The sequence below is a fragment of the Anabas testudineus genome, chromosome 9 (assembly GCF_900324465.2).
Source record: "Anabas testudineus chromosome 9, fAnaTes1.2, whole genome shotgun sequence".
In the NCBI taxonomy this organism is placed as follows: domain Eukaryota; kingdom Metazoa; phylum Chordata; class Actinopteri; order Anabantiformes; family Anabantidae; genus Anabas; species Anabas testudineus.
Window position 1 is genome coordinate 577,489 of NC_046618.1, and position 23,711 is coordinate 601,199.

The 23,711-nt window shown below is 39.0% G+C and overlaps 1 pseudogene; it reads left to right on the plus strand.

Annotated features, from left to right (window-relative positions):
- Window positions 1-3,353: 3,353 nt before the first annotated feature.
- On the plus strand, window positions 3,354-16,460 carry LOC113150426 (annotated as a pseudogene).
- The last annotated feature ends 7,251 nt before the right edge of the window (window positions 16,461-23,711 follow it).

Consider the following 23,711-nt stretch of genomic DNA (forward strand, 5'->3'; position numbering starts at 1 on the left):
TATCATATTTATTATTACTATGGCTGTTACTATTGGTTGTAGTAACCTGCTGCACAAATGACAGATCAGTCACAATATCAACACCACTTTGTCGTCGTAATGTTGTTGTTGGACGGGTCAGCAATAGGCAGAGTGACTGGTTTGCAGCCTCACGCGCAACAAGCTGTGATAGCTATGGGTCATGTCATGGCCAGCAATTGCTTGTGGATGTATTGTGTATTGTAAGCTACTGTGTTTACTAACAGATTACTGTGCTTCTAGCAGATCCTTTCGACCACTATTCCATATAGTACCATGGGTAATTAGCAAATACTGACTCAGGGGGACAGATTGCATTGTGTGTTAATCTGGACAGTATTTGTTTAAAGAGAAGATGACCTCCTGTCACAGTTTGTCTGTGCCATGGTTGAACATGTATTTATCTGCTCTTAAAAGAAAACACTAAGGTTTACTCTTCAATTGGTCACAGAGCAAGACAGATTCAACAGGAACCCAGATACATAACAGGGAAAAGCTGAGAAAAGTTACATTTATTCAAACACAGAGGAAAAACTGAGGGAAATATTGTGGTCTCTATTTTCACATTGTTTATGCTGTGTGTTCAACACATGATTTAAGAAATCACAACTTCACAACTTGAAAAGCCAATTTGCCACAATTGTTAGTACATCTGTCAGTGGCAGATACATCAGAGTGTGTAAATAATGTAGAAATAATGTAATAACAAGCTTCTAGTACTACAGATTTGCCAAAAGCCAAATACTGGCAACTACCTGGTATCTCGATGTGCCTGGTATGGTCTGTCATGGTGCTACTTAGTTGCTGTACTGTCTGTATGTTCTGTTGCTGTGAATTGAGCAGTGAGTCAGATACCAGGAATAATGTCTGTAGGCTAACAAACATGAGTCTACTGTGACTCTGGTACAAGGATGACCCAGGCAAGCACCCAGTCATTCTTGTCAATATTCTTTGGTGAGAGTAAAAGCTGCGTGTATGGATGCTAAATGGTAACAAAATCAGTTGAATTCAATACAGTTTTGTAAAGACAGCTTAGGCAGTTTTTACCTACATAAACTGCACAATAATGTTGATTTTTAGGGCCAGAACTTAGGAATATACCATAAGGAGAAAAACAAGAGGCAACCCCTTGTCTGACTGTGTAAAAATGTTTGTGTCCATTTTTCTGAAAGTTTTGTGTTAGTTTTATACAAGGCACTTCATGCTCTGAATCAAGCATTCAGAGCTTTATAATCTAGCACAGCTTAATTTCTGAATGAATCAAACTCTATATTTGATGATGGAAAGCAAGCTACAAAGAGGTGGTTTGGGTAGGTGGTCTGGGTGGACATTGGTGGTGATTAAGAGGTGCAACCCAAGCATATTTCAGAATTTCAATTAAACTTTACTGTACATAAAACAGATTTGCAGGCAGGCTGACAACATCTTCAGGGCTGCTGCTTATTTCTCCATTGTGTGGCAGCTTGAGAGCAGCCAGTCACTGAGGAATGTGAAGCTGTGGAGCTGCTGTGACTCACTTTGTTCCACATTTGCATCTTGTTGAATGTGCTGAAGTAAAAAGGCCTGTCTCTCCTCAATACCTCCCCACCCCCACCCGCTCCCTGACTAGGTGTTTAATTAAACTTTGTTGTTGTTGTGATCGTAGCAGGTTGGAGTTAAGCCTGAAGCTGGATTCAGTACGTTGGGTTAGAGCTGAGGGTGGGTATGTGTGTAGAAGTGGGAGTTGGGGTGAGTAAGGCATTAGTCTAGCTGCTATAGAGGCGTCTGCCAACCAGATATGTGCTGGATAATCTCCCTGCACCCCTCCCTTAGGTGGGGGTGGAAGTTAAGGGGCCAGAGGAGCTATCCATCGAGAATGGAGACATGAGTTTCAGGTATGTCGGACATTTATGGAGTTTTCCAGCTACCTGATCCATGATTTGTTGTACTCGTGTAGTTACAGTTAAGGCAAGATGATTGGGACAAAATTCTTAGAATCCTTGTACATGTGTAGAACAAATCGAGTACACCATATGTAAATGTAATGGCAAGCTTTCGTGCAACACAAACTGGAAGAAATATTTGCTCTATAATAGTTCTTGTAATAATTGTGCAATTATTGAAGATGTTAAACTGCCAACAACAACAACAATTACTAATAAATATACTATTACTACTACTACTACTTTAGCAGTATGTATATATATATATATATATATATATATATATATATATATATATATATATATATATATATATATATATATATATATATATATATATAAAATCAGAAAAATTATATAATCAGAAAAATTAATTTGACAATATGTAATTTCAAGCACCACCATAACATAATGTGTGTGTGAATGGGTGAATGAGACACAGTGTAAAGTGCTTTGAGTACCACCTAGGTAGAAAAGCGCTATATAAATGCAGACCATTTACCATTTACCAACTTTAAACCACTCAGGGACTGGTTTCTACAAAACCAGAAAATGTAAAAACATAGGAGGGAGTGCACTTTTAACATACTTGGTGTGTGTCTACATGCACCCTGGAGTCATTGTACCAAAATCCACAAAAAGTGGATTTAGCATAATGTGGGCAATTTGAACAAAAGGTTAAGGTTGAATGGGCAATAACTCAACCAATTTATCATTATTAAATGAAATTGAGTAGCTTTTAAAAAGCAGTATAATATTAATCAGAAATATGACTAGTGAAAATTGTATATAGGACAGAGTGAATGTATTGTAAAATTAAATTTACATTTCTCATCATTTAATGTAAATGTATCTAAGACATCAGACAAATTACTGAAAGACAGACAAACAAATACGATATGCACTCAAATACAAAATGTAATTCACACCTAGGCTAATTTGATTTTAAATTTGAAGATTTCTATCTATTTATCAAGTATTATACATGTATTCAGCACATTTTAGAGTAGTACATGTTTAGATGTAAAAAATGTTTGTACACTAAGAATTCTTGAAAATGTAAATACAGGAATAATCACAGTCAACAGTGAGTTTGGTTTTGGACCAGTTTAGAGTGAAACAAAACCACAGTCAATGAACCAGTGGGTGAATGAATCTCATCCAGAACTCCACCCCGTGTTTTCCTCCCCTCACCCCCCTCACTGCTGGAGTGATTACTTTGCTTTACTCCAGCCCGGCTTGGTCCCCACAGAGACTCACTCACACTCCAAATCACACAATGACACACACTCATATCCAGAGTTCTCGTAGTCCGGCATGGAGGTGCTTGTGCTCAATCTCAGTAGCTAACTTGGAGCAGGCTGGATGGAGTGCTGCAGTGTGTTGGATGGAGAAGTGACAGACTGCTTCACTATGGACTTTGGAAGAGTTTGTTCCAAATATCAGAGGACAGTGCTGATCACCGTATTGATGTTCAAACTGGGTAAGTCGTCAACAGATACGATGTTAAAATCAAACATTCACATAAACATTCTGAAATTTTATACTGATTCACCGGGGAAGCACAACAATTTACTATTTCATCCACAACTGCTTGTGAGCAAAGTTGAATAATCCTGGATATGTTTGTGTTTAGAGCCACTGCACATCCATTCCATAATGATAGTGACAGCACATGATGGTTTGGTTTCACAAATTTAACTTATGAAGTCAAATAGACTTAATCACTAACAATTTCCTGTAGAATTATTAAATTTGATATTTAATATAAGGCAAATGAAAAACACCAGAATATACTCCAGTTAACTGTTAGAGTAACCCAGTAGTTCACAGCATGTCAGAAATGTGTCTAGTTACACATATAGAGAATAATGCTCAATCAATACTAAAATGACGTACACATTCATAAATTAACAATACAATATATACATTTCCCTTACATTTTCAAAGGAACGTTTTGAAGATTGTGAGAAATTACAGAAACCTAAGAATTTAAGTATTACTTTTTGTTCTGTTTACATGCATGTTTCCACAGCCTGAATCCAGTGATGTGATATATGTGTAGATAAATCTAATAGTTCATCAGAGAAAAGTCAAATCTGCCTACCTTAACTGACCTAATCAACTAACTTAGTAAGCTCTAAGCAGCTGGTTTCCTTCACTTGTGATAAATCTGCCAGTCCTGGGATATGTTTAAATTGAGGATGGTCAACCCCCCCTTATGAAACCCAGTTGACCCATTTTTCCCGCAACCTTTATTTTTGTGAAGCATCTGAAGCTCATTTAAATGGTGGTGGACAAGCAGCGGAGATTGGCTGCGGGTTGCATTGTGAAACATCACCACGAGCTTAGCGTCTGGCTGCACGGTTCCGCAGCTTTTTTGTCTCAGCTTTGAATGGGAGGGAGTGATGTGTATTAAGGAGCATGGCAAGAGACCTGGCACTCTGAGCTCTTAAGGATTTAAACAAAAAGACAGCAGGCAGAACTCAAGATTGCCCCTTTAAAGTGCACACATAAACATCTGCAGCATTTCCCAAACAGGGTTCGACATATGCAGGAGCTTTGGCTTTAATGAAATCAAGTCTGAACAGTAGTTTTAGGAAAGAGGAAAAACACTAGTGGATCCTGCTTCTCCTACATATCTATTAAAGGTTGTCATCTCAAGATCATACAGAGGAGACAAGTACATTTATGTTAAGGCTCTTAGTGTAGGAATTGGAAACTCATTATTCAAAAATCATAAAAACATGGGTTTAGATGGTCTACACTAAGTAAGTATCAAGTATTACACCGTTTTAGGAGACAATATCAGATGAAGGACTCCTTATATAGCTTTTTAGAAATGACACAGTGTTTCCAAAAACACAGGTTCGGAATTATCGTAACTGTAATGATCGGCCTGTCATTCATCTCTAAAAATAAAGTAAAATATCACACACACACACACACACACACACACACACACACACACACACACACACACACACACATTACACACACATTCTTACTTTACTTGTGAGGACACTCACTCCCTAAACAAGACCCAATTCAAACCCTAACCCTAAAAAATGTTCTCATAAGAGTAGTATTTAAACAAAATACCATTTGCTCATTTTTATGCCCATATATTGTCTAAAATGTGATAGTAGTCAAGATGTACATCTCAGACTCAGTGTGAAACTGTGACTGATTCAGGGAACATACATGTATTTTTGTAAATATATAGTAAAGCAGCCAACTGTGGAGCCTTTGTAATACAAAGCTGATTTCAGGCAGCGCTGCCAGGCTCTTGTGGTGATTCAATAAAATTCCTCTGAACTTAGTGTGCGCAATAGCCAGGGGCTTCCCCATCTCTGTGATTCACAGCACTGCTGCTTGCTCTACTCTGCAGCATGACTCTCTGCTGACTTTGTGTTGTTGTTGCCATGACTTGGGGTACACTTTCAACAACACTTTCTCTTGCCCCCACCCTTGCCTTTTGTACCTGCAAAGAGTGAAACAAAATCCAATCTCTTTTAAAAACTGAGCCATAGTAGAGTGATACTATCTGCTGTACAAGTGCAACATACTTTTTTCACATTGCACCTGTCCTAAGATAACCATCAATGTATATATTTTGACTTATAGAAGGTTATTGGAAACATGCTAAAGGTTAAAGTGTTTTACAGGTTTCCAGATATTTAACATATAAGTCTGGGATTATGTAATATTTTTATTACTGTTAATTGATGTAACCAATATCCTAGTCCATCTATCAATACTTAAATGCATTTGGCATTTTAGAGATCCTCCCGGCATCCTTTTGCTTGCTAACAGTCAGGGCAGAGTTAACTAAGTGTTATTGTTAGGCTGAGATGCTGGTACCAGTCAGTGCCATGGATCAACCCTGTCTGGCTATAACTGTGATCTATGACGTGCCCCAAAATGGGGGATGGGGGGAGTGGGAGTGTGTGTGTAGGAGCAGCTGTTATCAGAACTCAGGAATGTGTCAGGGGTTGATTGGGTTTGGTTGAAGGGGTGAAGAGTGAAGAGACCCTTACTGTCTCTGTCAGCCCACTTCTACAGGCTTCATTAGTGGAGGGTAACGTGCATAATTCTCACTGAGTTCAGCCTTACAGGTCAGTCCTGAGTAGGATTGGGGTTCTTTTTTACAAGAGAGCCAAACAGAGGAGAACAATTAGATTAGATTAGATTAGAGATAAATTACAAAAAAGATCTTAGTAAGATCTTAGTGTTGCAGTAAAATACAATAGTTGGAGGTAAGACAATGAGATGTCAAAAGATGATGCAACATGCAGAAAATACCTCCTTTAGCATCAAACCTGGGTCAGTTAATACACTTTGAAGCTTTTGGTTTACAACTAATGATTTAATATGAATCTGTGTATAATCCTATTTGACTCTTCACCTGTATATACAGTATATATAAATGGATTACCAGTATTTGCCTTTAAATGACTTCTGCTTTCTGATCACATAGACTTTATAAAGCATATATAATCACAACTCATGTTGCTCCACCTTGTTTTATTTTTGGCGGTGACAGCGTCAGTCTAACTGCCTGCTGGTCACTTGGATGTAGGCTATATTATTTTAAAATCTGTTGCCCTGTTCATGACTTTTCAACAGCATCAGGTTTATGACCAAATACTGCACCTCTAAATTAGTTGATTTTCACAATTAATTTTGTAGTAATTTGAATTAATACAGCTGAGTGGCATCAGAGTGAATTATATATATTTGTAGGCACACCCTGAAGTTATAGAAAAATTTTGTATCATAGAATGCCTGTTTTTCTAGGCTATAAATTAAATACATGAGGGTCACATGACTTAAAATTCATATTCAGGCATTTAACCTAAAAAAAAGCCATTGGCATCGAGATGAGATAACTGGCAGACTCTTGCTATAGTATATAAGTATAATTTATTTTGTATTACGGAATTATATTCATCTAAATAAGTCAAAAGATTGCAGTGGCATACTTCAGTGTCAGTTTCAAGGAGGAACTCTATGCTGGCACTTACCAGCAGTTAACATTATTCAAATTAAAGCACAGGATGCACAAACAACACAGTACTTCTCAGGATTTATCAGGTATAGAGCGGGTGGGAAGAGAAGTGAGAGCCTGATGTGAGGAGGCAGACTTCGTGTGAGAGCAGATAAAGGAAGTGATAGCTGATGCATATGAGAGGAACTAGGGGTGTTAAAGGGGATACAGATGGCAATGGGGAACGTAGGTGTTGCAGGAAAGTTATGAAGTCATCGTTGTTGAAGTGTTGTTGTTGATGACCTACTTGCAGAGGAGAAGATAGTCCACCATTTTGTTGGATAGGTTTGTCCAAAGCATCCAACTGTACTGTAATTGCTTATAGCTGAGCCAGCTGTTGGCCAGGTGTTAGGAAACAAGATCCTGTATATTGCAAGTCTGATGTAAGGGTTCATACAGAGAAATTTCTAACTCAGATATCTTTAAAAAGAATAAATAGAAAAAGTCACCTTGTAGCTTATGTCAAAGCTATATTACAGTATTTAACTTTTGAGGCCCAGACTGTTGCATCATCTCTCATTTTTATGAAATAAACATATGCTATTGCTTTTCTCTCCCAGTTCAGGCCTTCTATGCACAGTGGCAGCAGACCAGTGTCTCATCTCCCTGTCACAATGGTGCCACATGTATGGACCACATGGGTGACTATGTGTGCCTTTGTCCCAAAGGACCAGTGTGGTATATGGGTAAAAACTGTGAAGAGCTGTATGATGCCTGCATCACGGCATCTTGCACCAACTGTACCAGCAAACTTGGGACTGATGAGTTCACCTGCCACTGCCCAGATGGCTTCACAGGCCTCAACTGTACCCAGGATGTAGATGAATGTCAAAGTAACCCATGCAACAATAACAAGTCCCTTTGTGTCAATGGCTATTCTTGCCACTGTGCCATTGGATTAGGAGGGGAAGACTGCCAAGATAATGTGACCACTTGTTCAAAGGAAAGATGCCACAATGGTGGCACCTGCATGGACATCCCTGACACTGGGCACTGGTGCCAGTGTGCAGATGGTTACGAGGGAAGGAACTGTGAGGAGGATATTGATGAATGTCATTCTGGGCCCTGTCAGAATGGAGCCATCTGTAAAGATGGTGTTAATGGCTACCAGTGTTTCTGTGTACCTGGATTTCAAGGCTACCACTGTGACCTGGACATCAATGAGTGTGCCTCCCAACCGTGTCAAAATAATGGCACCTGTCTTGATGAAGTGGATCACTACAGGTGTGACTGTGTTTTAGGCTTTAAAGGTAAGAGTGGAGAATATTTCATGTCTGTTTATCAGATTCTTAGCTAACAAGTAAACAAGTAATGCAAATTTAGCCAAGCATCTAATGTTCCAGTATTTTAGTTTGGGCTGAAAAAGCATCACAAACACAGCACTAACCTCTTAAAATAATGGCTGGATCACCAAATGCATCACGGCTGTATCTGTTGTTATCAGTTTTCTTTCCAAAAAAAAAAAACATTTGCCAATACTGCTGTGGAGTATCATTGTGCACTTTGGCAAACTTCAGGCATGCAGGTCATTTTGACTGGCCACCCACTTCTTGCTAGAGTAGCCACAGTTCTAAAGTGTCTCCATTTGTAAATTGTTTGCCTAACTGTACACTGGTGAATTACTAAAGTCTTTGACATCACTTTGTAACCCTTTACAGCTTTTTGGAAATCAATAATTCTGTATTGTAGAGACTCCTTGTAAGCCCGATGTAAGTGTTTATACAAATTCCTTTTGGCGAGGTATGGCTCACATAAGCATATTTTTCTTGAGCGGAGCAAACTCAAAAGGTTAGAGTGTTTTTTTTCTTTTTCAACTTACACTGTGAGATTTTTATAGTTATTCTCAATAAAGACATAAAAGATCAGGATTTTTTTGTTTTTACTTTAGGCATATTGTATTTGTTAATACTCTTGACTAAGATTAGTTGACTTAGATCAGATCACATTTTATGACAAATTAATCCAGAAAACCATTAAATTCCAAAAGGTTCACATACATGACATTCTTTATGTATTCAATCATTTTATATGTTATCATTTCATACATATTGCCATTTCTATTTGCCTTGGTTTTAGCAAGCCAATAATCTGTACCTGTTGTTTATCTGTTTATTTTATATTTTTATAATTTTATTTATTATTTTATTTGCATAATATATCTGAAAAGAAAAAAATCTGAGCTCTGGTGGTTTCTGGTTTCATTTATAATTATGGTTACACACACACTGACTGACTGTCATAAACTATATTATATTGTTCCTAATTGCTATGTCTGTCTATGACTGTTTACTTCCGTCTCATGTTGAGCTCAGGAAGGCCGACGTGTCATCTAGCACTGTGTTGTGTCAACCTGAGACATTAAAGTTGACCAGGGATAAAAATTAATCCACTTACTGTCAGTCACTGTGATGAGTCATTAGATGTCTGGAGGTGCTGGGAATACCTGGTACAGTAGTAAAACTGATTGGAACAGCAGAGAGTGAAGAATACAAAGGCACTCAGCAGGACAGCTGATGATAGATTTTGTTATTATGTGACTTTACTGAATTAATGTCATATTATTTGTTGTGTCAGTTGTGTTGAGATTTCTTTTAACCATTATTATTTATCATCATATTTCCATTCTATCAAATCAAATCATATACAGCATAAACGTTTTAAAATATGTTTCTGCATATTTTTCTTGTCATTATTTTTATTTTAATAATCTTTTTAACCAGTTCTACTTTTTCAAATGTAAACTGCACCAAATTTTGCTCAAAAATGAAAAAGTGATTTAGTATCTGTTACCACTGGGTGTCTTTTGTCTTACGGTTGTTGATATTAGGTAAATTATTACTCTACTTGTGCTATTGTGACTTTTTTTCAAGTCAAGTCAAGTCAAGTCAGGAAGCTTTATTGTCATTCCAACCACATATAGCTGAAGCAGTACATAGTGAAATGAGACAACGTTTCTCCAGAACCATGGTGCTACATAAAACGGCAAAAAGACAAACATGGAGCAGAGGACTGCTAAGTTGTCCTAGCAAAACACATAAAGTGCATCCTGTGCAACCTAGTGCAAACAGTGCAAGAACACAAAGCAAAAGTGCAGACAGACGTCAGAAGACAGTGCAAAAACAGAACACAAAACACAAAACAGCAGCAACCAGTAGCGGAAATGAAAGATGGAAACATGACAAATCTAGAGAGTGTGTGTGTGTGCTCGGTTCAGTTTGTTGTGTGTGTTGAGGAGCCTGATGGCTTGGGGGAAGAAACTGTTCAAAAGTCTGGTTTTCACCTGAACCTTAGTTTATTAAAATAACATAAGTGAGTTACACTGCTGCAATGGGCAAAAATGGAGTTCTATAAGTTGGAATCACGATACCTTGGAAACTATAGGAAATTCAACATGTCATTGTTCTGTAATTACCGCATTGTTCTTTTATAACTACTTTTCAGAATAGTGGCCACAGTTCAGCAAAAGTTTCAAATGATGAAATGTCATACCGAATTTAACATTTTTTTTTATTTGATGGCTTGTTGGTAGTCACGTTATAAGGGTTTTTGTGTGTTTGCTTTTTCCCAGCTATAAATGTAATTGTGAGGGGACAGGATTTGTGGGTGACCACTGTGAAGAGGATATCCCCGAATGTGCTTCTGACCCCTGCCAGCATGGAGCCACCTGCTTGGAGGGAATCAACCAGTACAGATGCCTTTGCTGGCCAGGTACACTTTAGTTCAACACCAGACCTCACCTATAGTACATCACTTAGTGTTACAGTAGTTCCACATAAACAGACCCACTGTCAAAATTTTCTAAAAAGCTGCTAAAATGTGAACTGTTTACGGTTGATATCTAGATAATTTTCACAATAGATTAAGTCACAGTGGATGAAAGGCTTTGATTGACCACTAAACTCAAATCAGAAAATCAAATGCATGTTAGATGTTTAAATTATAAGAGCTAGAAGACCCTGCATACATACTGTAAACACTATTGTCTGAAAGATGAAGCTTTCCCGCACACCTGAGGGAGCCAGTACTCTTAACTTTTCCAGTCTAGAAGGAAAAATGTATGGACTAATGGCATCTTAATCTAGTTGTAGGTTCAAAATAATAGCATAAAGGTTACTGAAGAGAGTATGGCGCAGTATAAGGACTCTGCACTGCACTGTACACTGTACAGCATATTTAGGACAAACAGCCATTTCAGCTACAGGTGCAAACATCAACATGTATTCGTGTCCAGGTTACGAGGGAGAAAACTGCCAGGTGGATATCAATGAGTGCGAACAGCATCCCTGTGAGAATAGTGGTGAGTGCTTCCAGCGCTCAGATATTTCACCTATGAAGAAGCAGCTGGTTTCATCTGCCGCTGTCTGCCAGGGTTCACGGGTAAGCTTGTTCAGTAAAACCTCCCTTTAGTTTTATGTTATATTGCCTCTTTCCTTTCTAAGGTGATGAGCACATAAATCTGATGACTGTGTTCCTCTTGCAGGTGATGTCTGCTCAATCAATGTGGATGAGTGTCAGTCTGCTCCGTGTCAACATGGAGGAAGCTGCCAGGATCTGGTCAACTCATATCAGTGTGTCTGCCCAGATGGCTTCATAGGTAGTAGAACTCTCTTATCTGCATGCAGCCTCTTATCTGCTAACAAAATCTAGCATCTACAGTATACCAAAGACTACACATGTTAATACATCTGTATTGATGATGATTGAACAGTGAGCTGGTATGGCAATGTGACCACAGTTAGTGTTGATTGATCTAGCTTCCAGGTATGAGTTTTAAACAACATGTGGTATTAGAATTGTATAGTAACTTTACTAATATTTCTAATAAGACTAGAGAGTGGTATTGATGAGAAAGGAGGCACACTCAGTTGTACTCGACTGACTAAAAACTAATAAGAAAAAATTTATAATTTAATTAAATAAAATAAATAAAACAAGTAAAGTTTTTTTTTTTCTAATGCTGTTTTTCTCTATTTTCTCTGAGGTGAATACATTAACTTGAGCTTCCAAAGCTAATGTACATTGATGTACATATTTCCTCAATTGTTTTTACATTTTATAGAATAAAATAAATAATAAAGTAAACTATTACTAACCCAAACTGAACTGAATGTCCAGCATAGACATATAATCTTCATACCAGGTCTTAGAATACTCTTGGTCAAACAATGAAGGGTTAATCTTTCTCCTGCTGATCACATCCAGCCAAGATATTAATTCCTCATTAGAGAAGATTTGTCACTGCATCACTTAATACAAGAGGAACTGCATGAAAAGGTGACTTTGAAATGTAAAATCTAGACATAGAAGGGAGGAAATCAGCCCAAACCCTCAACAACAGTGTTATGGCAACACAAGTGGAGGCCACAAGGAAGGGAAGGCAGAGTATATGGTATAGAGAAGAATAGCAGAAAACACCAAAGCCACTAAATGATGCCATATGTCAGATGTCCCTTCCGGGCATTAAATGGGGAGGGGGAATTATAATAAAGCTGCTTAGAAGCCTAATTAAAATCTGGTGAGAAAACAATACAGAACTCCATGAGCATAAAATGACCTTTTTTCCACATACTCCTGCACAACATATCAGTATAACTCAATGGCAGGTGCAGACAGTGGAAAACTCCACAAGACACAAAAATATGATCTAGTGAATTTTGGATTGCACCAGTACAACAGGGGAACTTCTCATGTGTGTGAGGTGGTCGACACACAGTTGTTAATCCAGTAGAGATTAATCCAGCTGGTGCCCTCTTCATTGCACTTAGGCCACAGGTTAACAGTATAGTGTTAAGCGCCAGTTGTTGTCTTAAATAATATGTAGGTTAGATTTATGGTTATCTGTGTAGTCATTTGATGTACACGCCTATATATGAATGCTGTCTTTCACAGTGTAACTTCCTCAGGTTTGCTAAAAACATTGTCAACAACATAGGAGCTTTTAAAGCTTATTGTAGCAGCAGATTTAGTCCGGTTTCATTATATTTATAATATTTGAAAGACGTGAGTAGTGAGCTTTACTTTAACAAGAACATATAGTTCGGACAATAAACTTCATTTGAATTCTTCCAAATTTTACTCTGATGTCAGAATTTAGACAGTCTTTGACACTAGTCATTTTAAATTGTGAGAATGTTGGAAGCAATATGCGATTTTCCAGCTTTCAAACTAATAATGATTGACTAACTTCAACTATATGACTTTATAAGTCAAGGTAAAACATGGTCATCAGAATTTTATACTTTTCAGCTCATAATGTTAAGAATTAACCAAGAGCTCAATTTTTTTTGTCTTTAGCTTCTTTCATATAGTAACATATAGAGCATAAGTAAATATAGTCTTTGTGTATGGGTCTAAAGTCTTGAACCTGCAGCATTGTGCATATCTCTTGCCACTAGTGGGCATCCACAGGCCAGAATACAGAGAAGGGAGGGGAGTGCAGCACTGCATTCCTCCTGTCAAACACTGACAGGAGCCAGCTGGAGGCTAGAAGCTTACTGCTCTGCTTGAGCTGGACTGCAGACAGGGAGGGATTCAGGGAAGGATGGAGGAGGGAGAAAGGAGAGGGAGGAAAAGATAAGGTGGGCAGGGCTGTTTTATAATTACTCCTGCCTGACTGCCTGAGTGGTTGCACTTTGTAAACTAATCATACACAGACACTGGCTTAATTGTTTTAAGGAAGACAGACCTAACTTACTAACTACCTTGTTTTGGTTGAAGCCTATTTCCACCAGTCATTTCCTCATGTGCAAATATCATGTCTTAACCAAATCAACCTGTTAATATGCATGCATGGATGCTTAGCTCTATCTAATTCATCTAATTCAGTAATTTACTGTGGTTTGACCTTCCAAGGGCAGATAAATAAGACTATTAGCTTAAGTGTAACTTCTACTGTGCTGTGAAGGATGTGTTTATGCAGAGAAGTGAAAAGTTGAATCAGTGTTGTAACACTAAATGTGACTGTCTCTACATGCAGGTGTACACTGTGAGGTGGACATCGATGAATGTGACAGCAATCCCTGTCGGAATGGTGCCACATGTGAAGATGCTGGCAACTCCTATAGGTGTCACTGCCCTGTGCCAGAACCTGGACAGGAACCCTGGGGTGGACCAAACTGTGATGTCCGCCTGGTCGGCTGCCAGCAGCACAAGTGTCAGCATAAAGCAGGTTGTGTCCCCATGCTGACTAAAGATGGAGAACATGGCTACACTTGCCTGTGCCCCCCTGGTTGGACTGGAGAGCGCTGCAACACCTCCACTACATTCTCTTTTAACTCAGAGGGCTATGTCCATATGCATCTGCCTGTTTCTAAAAATAGGACGAGACAAGAGACTGATGCGTACTACCACAGGCTCCACATGCAACTACAATTTGGGAGCACTCTACCCGACATGGTTTTGTTCTACAGGGGCAACATGGAGCACTGTGTCTCCCTGGAACCTGTCAATGGCTCCCTACAGGGCAGAGTAAAGTCAGGGAAGGTAGTGTAGGCCATTTTCCCTGTCGCAGTCAATGATGGTGGATGGCACCAGGTGACTGTGACTATGGATAAGAGGTTGGTTCTAACTGTAACAGGACTCGGCTGTGAGGAAGGGTGCCAAGTGAAGAATGAAGGGCACAACCATCTGCTTTTCCTCCATCTGAGCTCTTTTCAACAGCTGTATGTAGGAGGGGCAGCGCAGCAATATTTAGGCCACATGTCCAGCAGAAGGGGGTTCATTGGCTGTATGGAAGACCTCCTTGTTGACAACAAGCTGCTTCTGCCTCAGGATCTCACCAGTTCCAGGCCCCCAGTTCCAGGGCCTTGAACTGGGGTGCACCAAAAGACTGGTGTCAGGACCCATGCATGCAACATGGGCAGTGTGTGGACATGTAGATACAAGCTAGTTGTCAGTGTCCCCGACCCTACTATGGAGAAAACTGTGAGAAAGGTGAGAATAATAAATAGTAAACCTTATAATTTTGCAGGAATAAACTTTACCGCAAAACTTCAACTCACAGATCATTGGACCTGTGATGGACTGGGTGGAAATTGGTTTCCAAGTAACTGTGTAAGTGTGACAGCGATTATTACTTTACAACTTAAACCAAGTGTTTAATGTACTGCAGACAAAGCTGGATGAATCAAAGCCTGAATTATTATGAAAAATCACCTTGCTTGGTAAAAAAAATGTTACATCAATCGAGGTTCGTGGCCCCACAGACTGACACCAGACTGACACCAGAGTGTGTGTGGTGCAAATGTGTCTGACAAGCATACAGTATAGTGCAATGTTTTAATGTCTACTCGAACCAATCAGAATGGCAGACATTGGCTTAACTGTTTTAAGGAAGACAGACCTAACCTTTTTGTGGCTAATGTGTCACCAAACAAATTCACCTGTCACCATTCATCTGTCAGACACAGAGAAACTTTATAATACATTTGAACCTGTTCACCTAATAAATGAAGTCCAATAACAAAGTTATATTTCTTCTACAACCCACAGAGTACCCATCCTGGACCTTTGGTCATGAGAACACCACCAGCCACTTCACCTTTAACATTACAGAAACCCATGGAGAAAACTTCACTGTTTCATTTTTTATGCATTCCCTCAAACCCAATGGTCTGCTCCTGCAGCTCTGTTGAGAAGGAAAACCCTACTTTACAGTCTACCTGAAGGAAGGCACAATTGCTATTTACAGCCCTCACACCACACTGCTGACAGAGGCTAAGTTTGTCAGTGATGGAAACAATAATTTAGTGACTATAAAGGTACAATATGGCCATGTGGTCTTCCCTAAAGCAGGGAATCTTCGTGCCTTAGGTAATGTGAGTGTAGAGGCAGGGGATGTGGCATATGTTGGAGGGCTCCCTGCAGGTAAGAGCATGATTGCCTGGGGTGGAAAGGCTGCCTGCAGGACATTCGGCTGGACCACAAGCATCTGACCACTGAGGCTCTTCTAGTAGGATTTGAAGTTTACAAGGCAAGCACAGAAGAGATTGTGCAGCCAGGATGCCAAAGTGATAACACATGCAAGGTAAAAGACAAAAATATTATCTGTTGTGTGATCAGGCCACATTTCAAGTAAAACATCATTGGTATTGACAGTATGTTGCTGTCAATACCACCTAACATTTTTATATTGTCATAGCCACTATGACTACATTATGGAATAAAGCAGACTGTATAACTTTGGCATAATGTCAAATGTGAAAAAAAAAAGGTAGTCTGTCTTCCTAAGCCCCTGTCACATCAGGTCAGAGATTAGTAACCATCTAAACCATCCATCTGTGTTTGCCTTTGCACAAGATGAGCCTTGTTTCAATGGTGGGAGGTGTCAGATCACCTGGAATGACTTCAGATGTGACTGTTCCATATACTACTCAGGTCAGCTCTGTGAGACACGTCTATGGTGCATTGACGACCCTTGATTTGACGGAGTGCACTGTATCGACCTATTGGATGGTTATGAATGTGAGTAATTGTTTGGAAGTGATTATCAGTCTCTCAAGGAATACCAAGCCAGGTCAGGTGAAGTTTATTTGTTCAACTTAATTAGCTTAATTTGACTTACAGTCCTGAAAGGTTTGTAAGAACCATTTAAATGGGGTGGACAACCTGCCAACCTTAGACCCTCACTGACATCAAGGGAAAAATAGTACAGTCTCAGTTATAGTACAAGAAGGTGAAGGTAGTTTATGACCTCACGAGTTCAATAGGGCATAAATAATAAAAAACAAACATTGGAGTACAAATTCTGTTGCTGTTAGACGAGATCAGTGACGTAACACGTCTAAAAAGAAGAATTTATCACCACAATAACTAGTACAGACAATGTCTTACAAGCAACTAAGCAACTTAGAACAAATTAGAACTTTTATATCTAAAGCTGATAAAAAAGTAACAAACAAGGGTATCGAATATTAAGATGTTAGTGTATTTTACAGATACATTAGCATTTAAATTAACATCACATACTAATAAACTTGTTTTCTTTTGCTTCTCCTTCCTTCTATCCATCTTATATTTGATCATATTCCTCTGACCATGTTTTATTTGTAAAATGTAAAGAATATTTTGTTTGCATGAAATCAGTTATACAAAATTGCAATAGCCTTCTTTAAGGAAATACAAAGGATCCATGATACAACTGTTGGGAAATGCAGTAGATGGGCTCTTTGCAGAAATTGCAATTGATCTTTCTGGATCTAGCATCAAGTTCTACAACAGTCTTTATGTCTGATTGTTGCTTTTTCTTCTTTTTCTTCCTTCTTTCTTACTACTGTATTGTGTATTTGTATGCCTTTCTTACTGTATGTTGCATTAGTACCATGTGAAGCACCTAGTAATACCGACTTTCTGTAAGTGTATGGACAGTATACACTGTCCTTTTCTGTTAATAAATACAACATTAGCTTTGCTGAGTAGATACTCCATTGTTAAGACTACCTGCACCTTTGTTTCTCATTCTACCAGAGTCTGCATTCACAGCAAAATGTTTAAGCAGGTGCTGATACAAAAGACAAAACCACATCACAGAGAAATGAGACCTCTGTTTTGTTCATTCACAAATCATTCTCTTTGTTGTTTTATTCACTATCAAATAAATAAAACAATAGAAGGAAGAATGGAATTGATGTGGTAGCTTTGAATCCTTGTATGTAATGTTTGATGATAAACAGCCATGCCTATGCCTACATACCTCCTAACTGTAGCAGCCAAACATAGAATATTTTTACCTGTGCATTTGCTGCAGCTGAAGAAGAAAGAGGAGAATAATCTACTAATTGACCATCTGAAAGAATTTAACACTTAACAGAATATACGAAAATTCATTTATATTATAATTAGCAATTTATAATTAATAACAATGTATAGATATGCTGTAGCAAACTTGTTCATGTAATGTTGCAAGAAAAAGTTTCTCTTCTTTTCGGGGGACTGTACTTTAAAAGCATTAGATTTCTGATATTGGTGCAAATAAAAACCAACATACACAATTAGCTCAGTAAAGTGACATTTGTTGTGATATGCTGGCACCTAGTGGTATCTGTGGACTCTTTGTACTGGAGATGCAACAACAGCTCAAGCAAAGATTTTAAACAAAAATATCACAATTCTGCTATAATTCTGCATTTCTGTATTTCATAGGACAATACAGCAGGTCAGCAAATATAGAACGTTGCCTTTTTCTTGCCGCAGCCTAGCAGCACAGGAGCAGGCTCTGAATACAAGATCGATACAGGCTGGGATCTACCATACCAGGCCGGACCCCAGGTGCAGGCTGTGCAAAGATGCCCCTGAAACAATCCAGCACATTACAGAGAGATGCAAGATGCTAGCAGGCAGGGCATACATGGAACGCCATACCGAAGGGGCCGGCTTAGTGTACAGGAACATTTTTGCCGACTACAGGCTGGAAGTCCCAAAGTCAAAATGGGACACACCTCCAAAGGTGGTTGAGAATGACTGAGTGTCAAAAATTGAGGGAAGGGGACGAGGCAGGTTTGAACTGAAACAGGATTTATTAGGTAAGACTACAAAACAGGGGACTGAGGGGGGTGTCAGCAGACAATACAAAATGGAGTCAGGAACCAAGAATACAAAGTGACAACATAAAACTACCAAAATGGCGGAAAACAAAGTAACAAATCAGGAACCAAAGTACAAAACAAAACCACTGCTCAAAGGCAGGAAAACACTCACGGAAAAACAGGTAACAATGTCCAAAGTTCAGAGGGGGGAACAAAGTCCAGAGAGTCCAGGGGGGAAGCAGACAGGGCTGAGGAGGACGAGCAGGCAGGTTTAGTAACAAGCAGGGAACAAAGGCTGGAAACAGGTTGGGGAATGAAGACGAACTGACAGGGGAAAAAGGACTGAGGAGGGTTTTGTAGAGAGAGAGGGACACAGGTGAGTCCAATGTAGTGGTGGACAAACAGGAGAACAAGGCTGTAGTGATATGTAGCAATTCCAAATTATAGCAACATCGGGACGAAGGAGGACGAGAAGATCGAGAAGTACCAAGGGCTGAAAGAAGAGCTGGAAAAGATGTGGAAGGTGAAGGCAAAAGTGGTACCCGTGGTGATAGGAACACTGGGGGCTGTAACTCCCAAATGGAGAGTGGCTCCAGCAGATCCCAGGAAGAACATGTGAGATCTCTGTCCAGAAGAGTGCAGTCCTAGGAACAGCTAAGATACTGCGCAGGACCCTCACAGATGGCAGATACTGTTTCTGAATAGTTATTTTGAGTTATATATTGACAACACCTGATTGACCTAGCATGACCTGATGGCCAGACAGACCAAACAGTATATGGATGCTGAACTTGGACCTAGATAGCACCTGCTGCTACTTTTCAAAACAGTGCTACATAAAGTTGGATTTTGTGATTTACACATTCTTGTGATGAAAATAATTAAGCAACATTAAAAGATGTTATATTGTGTGTAAGATAGTTAACACTATCACTAAGGATAAATTTCACTGATGAGTTCTGTTGTTCACAATGACAGGTGAACTGTTAACTGACACTAAGGGCTGCTACTGGTGTTACACTCCTCACCACTAGGTGTCCCTGTGAGACTGTACTTTAGTGGGTTAGTGAGAAAGAAGTGGCATCTGCAGAGTTTGGACCTGTGCTGTGAGGGGTGTCACTACTGATTTTGTGCCATTAGATTAAGTAGAAGATATATCTGTATCTTTTTCACTAAAAAACAACTAGTCTTATGTTGTTTTTGATTATTAATCTGCACATGTTTCCTGTATCACTAATGAAATAAACAGAAAATCTACTCATTATTACACCTTTGTGTGATGGCTGCATGTACACCAGAGTGTGGAAATTCCTGAAAACAACATTTGTTAACAGGGTAGATAAGAGGTCATGTCAAACAGCACATTCATCATATGTCATATTGAAATTTGATGTAATAAATGAACTTTCAGTACATCATTGCAGTAATACATGTGCTCAAACACACAGTGTAATAGTTTTCTGTATACTGTCTAGTCGAATTAATTTATCAAGTGCACTTCTTTATGCTCATAAGTCAATTCTGGTGGAAAAACTTTAAATGTTTAAAATTAAATCATAACTAAACCCAATTAGAAATAATGGGACTTTACACTGAACTTTAAAACATATTTATATATTTCAACACTGCAATTATTTAAGGATTAATGTTAATTTGAGAGCATGGCAAATACATAATGTTAGTATATCTTTAACATATATGTTCCTCGAGCTAAACAAAAAGTTAGGAAAACCCAGAAAGTCTGTTTTAATAATTTAATTAACATAGAGACCTCAAATTCTGAGCACACTGATTGTGCAGCCAGCACCTCTGATCTGAAGTTAGGATTGTTAAATATTAGATCTCTTACATCTAAAGCTCTTACTGTTAATGAAACTATCACAGATCAGGAGTTTGATATACTCTGTTTAACATAAAAACTTGGATTAAACAGGATGAGTATGTAGCTTTAAACGAAGCAACACCTCCTGGATTCAGCTACATTCACCTGCCTCGTCAGACTGGTAGAGGAGGAGGTGTCGCAGTTATTTACAATGATAATCTGACTATTGTACAAAAACATGTACACTAATTTAAAGCTTTTGAATGTCTTTATAGTAACATAACAAGTATAGATACAAATATAAAGTCTGCTCAGCCGATCCCACTAATTATCATTTACAGACCCCCAGGGCCCTACTCTGAATTTCTTGGTGAATTTGCAGATTTCCTCTCTAACCTAGTTGTTTCTGTAAACAAAGCGTTAATTGCTGAAGATTTTAATATTCACTTTGAGAATCCAGAAGACCCTCTGAGAACAGCATTTATGTCCATATTGGACTCGCTAGGAGTAGATCAGTGTGTAGTAGGACCCACTCATAAAGCGGGTCACACTTTACATTTAATAATATCCTTCGGTTTAAGTATAAGAAATGTATTTACGCTTCCACTGTCTGAAGTTATCTCAGACCACTATCTTGTTTCAACTACAGTGTGTCATATTAATAATGTATACACGCTATCGCATTAAACGTACATTTACATCAACTACCGCACAGAGATTTATTAGTAATCTCCCAGAGTTATCAACTTTGATTGGATCACCGTCTGACCCTACAGAACTAGACCAGGCGACTGAATATCTCGAGTCGTCATTCCGTTATACCTTAGATAATGTAGCTCCAGTTAAAAGAAAAGTCATTAGAGATAAGAAACTCGCTCCCTGGTATAACGATGACACGCGCACCTTAAAAAAGACTGCTCGAAAGTTGGCCAAACTAAATTGTTAGTATTTCAGATAGCATGGAAGGAGAGCATCCTGAACTATAAAAAAGCTCTTAGTGCAGCTAGATCAACGTATCTCTCCACTCTTATAGAAAACAACAAAAATAACCCTAGATTTTTATTTAATACAGTAGCCAAATTAACTAGAAAGAAAACTACTGAAGATATCTCCGCAACAACGTTGTGCAGTAGTGAGGACTTCATGAACTTTTTCAATAACAAAATTGTAAATATAAGGCAGAAAATTCAAGCTTTAAAACCAGACAATTTAGTTGACGCAAGTGACGAGCTAATCACAGCAGATCAGTACCTAGATTAATTTACTCCTCTTGAAGAGAATGAACTAATTTCACTCATCTCTTCTGCAAAATCTTCAACCTGTACATTAGACCCTATACCGACACACTTTCTAAAACAGACTGACAATCATAAATTCCTCACTCAGCTGTGGGTATGTCCCAAAGTGTTTTAAATTAGCAGTTATCAAGAAACCTGATCTCGACCCTTGTCAGCTGTCCAATTACAGGCCGATATCAAACCTCCCCTTTATGTCTAAGATTCTCGAAAAGATAGTAGCTGGGCAGCTATCCTCGTATCTTTATAGAAATAACATACACAAACTCTATCAGTCAGGATTTAGGCCTCATCACAGCACAGAGACGGCACTTGTTAAAGTAGTAAATGACCTCCTATTGGCCTCTGATCAGGGTAGTGTCACTATGCACTGAGGTGCTACTCGACCTCAGTGCAGCTTTTGACTCTATTGACCACAGTATTCTCCTTCACAGACTAGAAAATGAGATCAAACAGCTTAATAAAGTTGAGCAATGTGTAAAGGATATACGAGACTGGATGCTAATTAACTTCCTTCTGCTAAATCCTGATAAGACAGAAGTACTAGTTATAGGATCATCTGCAGCTAGAAGCAAGATTTTAGATCGCGTAACTCTAGATGGCCTTTCTGTTACATCTAGTGCAACAGTTAAAGACCTTGGTGTGATTCTAGATTCCAGTTTTTCATTTGAAGCTCATGTAGATAATATCACCAGGACAGCTTTCTTTCACCTCAGAAATATTGCCAAAATAAGGAATATTTTGTCACTAAATGATGCAGAAAAATTAGTCCATGCTTTCATCACCTCTAGGTTGGACTACTTTAATGCCTTACTGTCTGGCTGTTCAACCAGGTGCATAAACATGCTTCAGTTCGTTCAGAATGCAGCAGCGAGAGTCCTCACTAGAACCAGAAGATATGAGCACATCACGCCTATCTTATCTACACTTCATTGGCTCCCTGTGAAATTTCGCATTGATTTTAAAATACTACTTTTGACATTTAAAGCATTAAATGGTCTTGCCCTGCAGTATCTAAGTGAACTGCTAGTGTCTTATGATCCACCACGCCTACTTCGATCAAAGGATGCTGGCTGCCTGTCAGTACCTTGTATCATAAAAACTACAGCTGGGGATTTTCTTGCAAAGCCCCAAAGTTATGGAATAGCCTTCCAAATAACGTTCGGGACTCAGACACAGTCTCAGTGTTTAAGTCTAGGCTGAAAACCTATTTATTTAGTCAAGCATTTTGTAAATAGATTTGGGAAGGACTCATGGACGTTGAGCATTATGGTGAACTGGTATGTTTAGATGCTGTCTTCCCAACTCTCACTGATCACTTAGGTTTGTTGATGGTGAAGTGTTCGGTTGCTCTACATCCTAGGGAGCCCTCATGTCTGTGTTTCCTTCCGGCCCACCCTTTTAGTTAGGCTGTCATAATTAGTCCCTGCTGCACTATTCCAAATATTAACTCACCTCAAACTTTATCTGACTGTGAATACAACTAACTGCCATCTCTCCTCTTCTCTTTCTCTACCTCTCTATTTCCCTCTTCCTGTCTCTCTGTCGAGCTACATGTCATTCCACCCTCTGCCCTCTGGACCTGTCTGACTCGTCCTGATGCCCAACTTCTGGCTGGAGATCTCGTCGCCTGGATCCACCGTTTGCCCAATGGGATGCGTTTGGAGACTGGATTTGGTCACAAGCTACCATGAAGTCGGTCTTGGCCTTGGCGGACGTCGGAAGCTGTTTCTTGGAGGTCTCGACTCAACGCTCGATAGTCTGCCTGCAATTAACTAACTGGACTCCACATTAACTTAAAGACATTAACTGTTATACTGGACTGCCTGCTGCCTACACAGCATGTAATCACCCATATGAGGATGGGTTCCCTGTTGAGTCTGGTTCCTCTCAAGGTTTCTTCCTGTTGCCTTCTCAGGGAGTTTTTCCTTGCCACCGTCGCCCTCGGCTTGCTTATGATTATGATTCATAGACATTCACTGTTCATGTACTGTTCTTTGGTTGTGTAAAGCTGCTTTGTGACAATGTCAATTGTAAAAAGCGCTCTACAAATAAAATTTAATTGAATTGAATTGAATATGA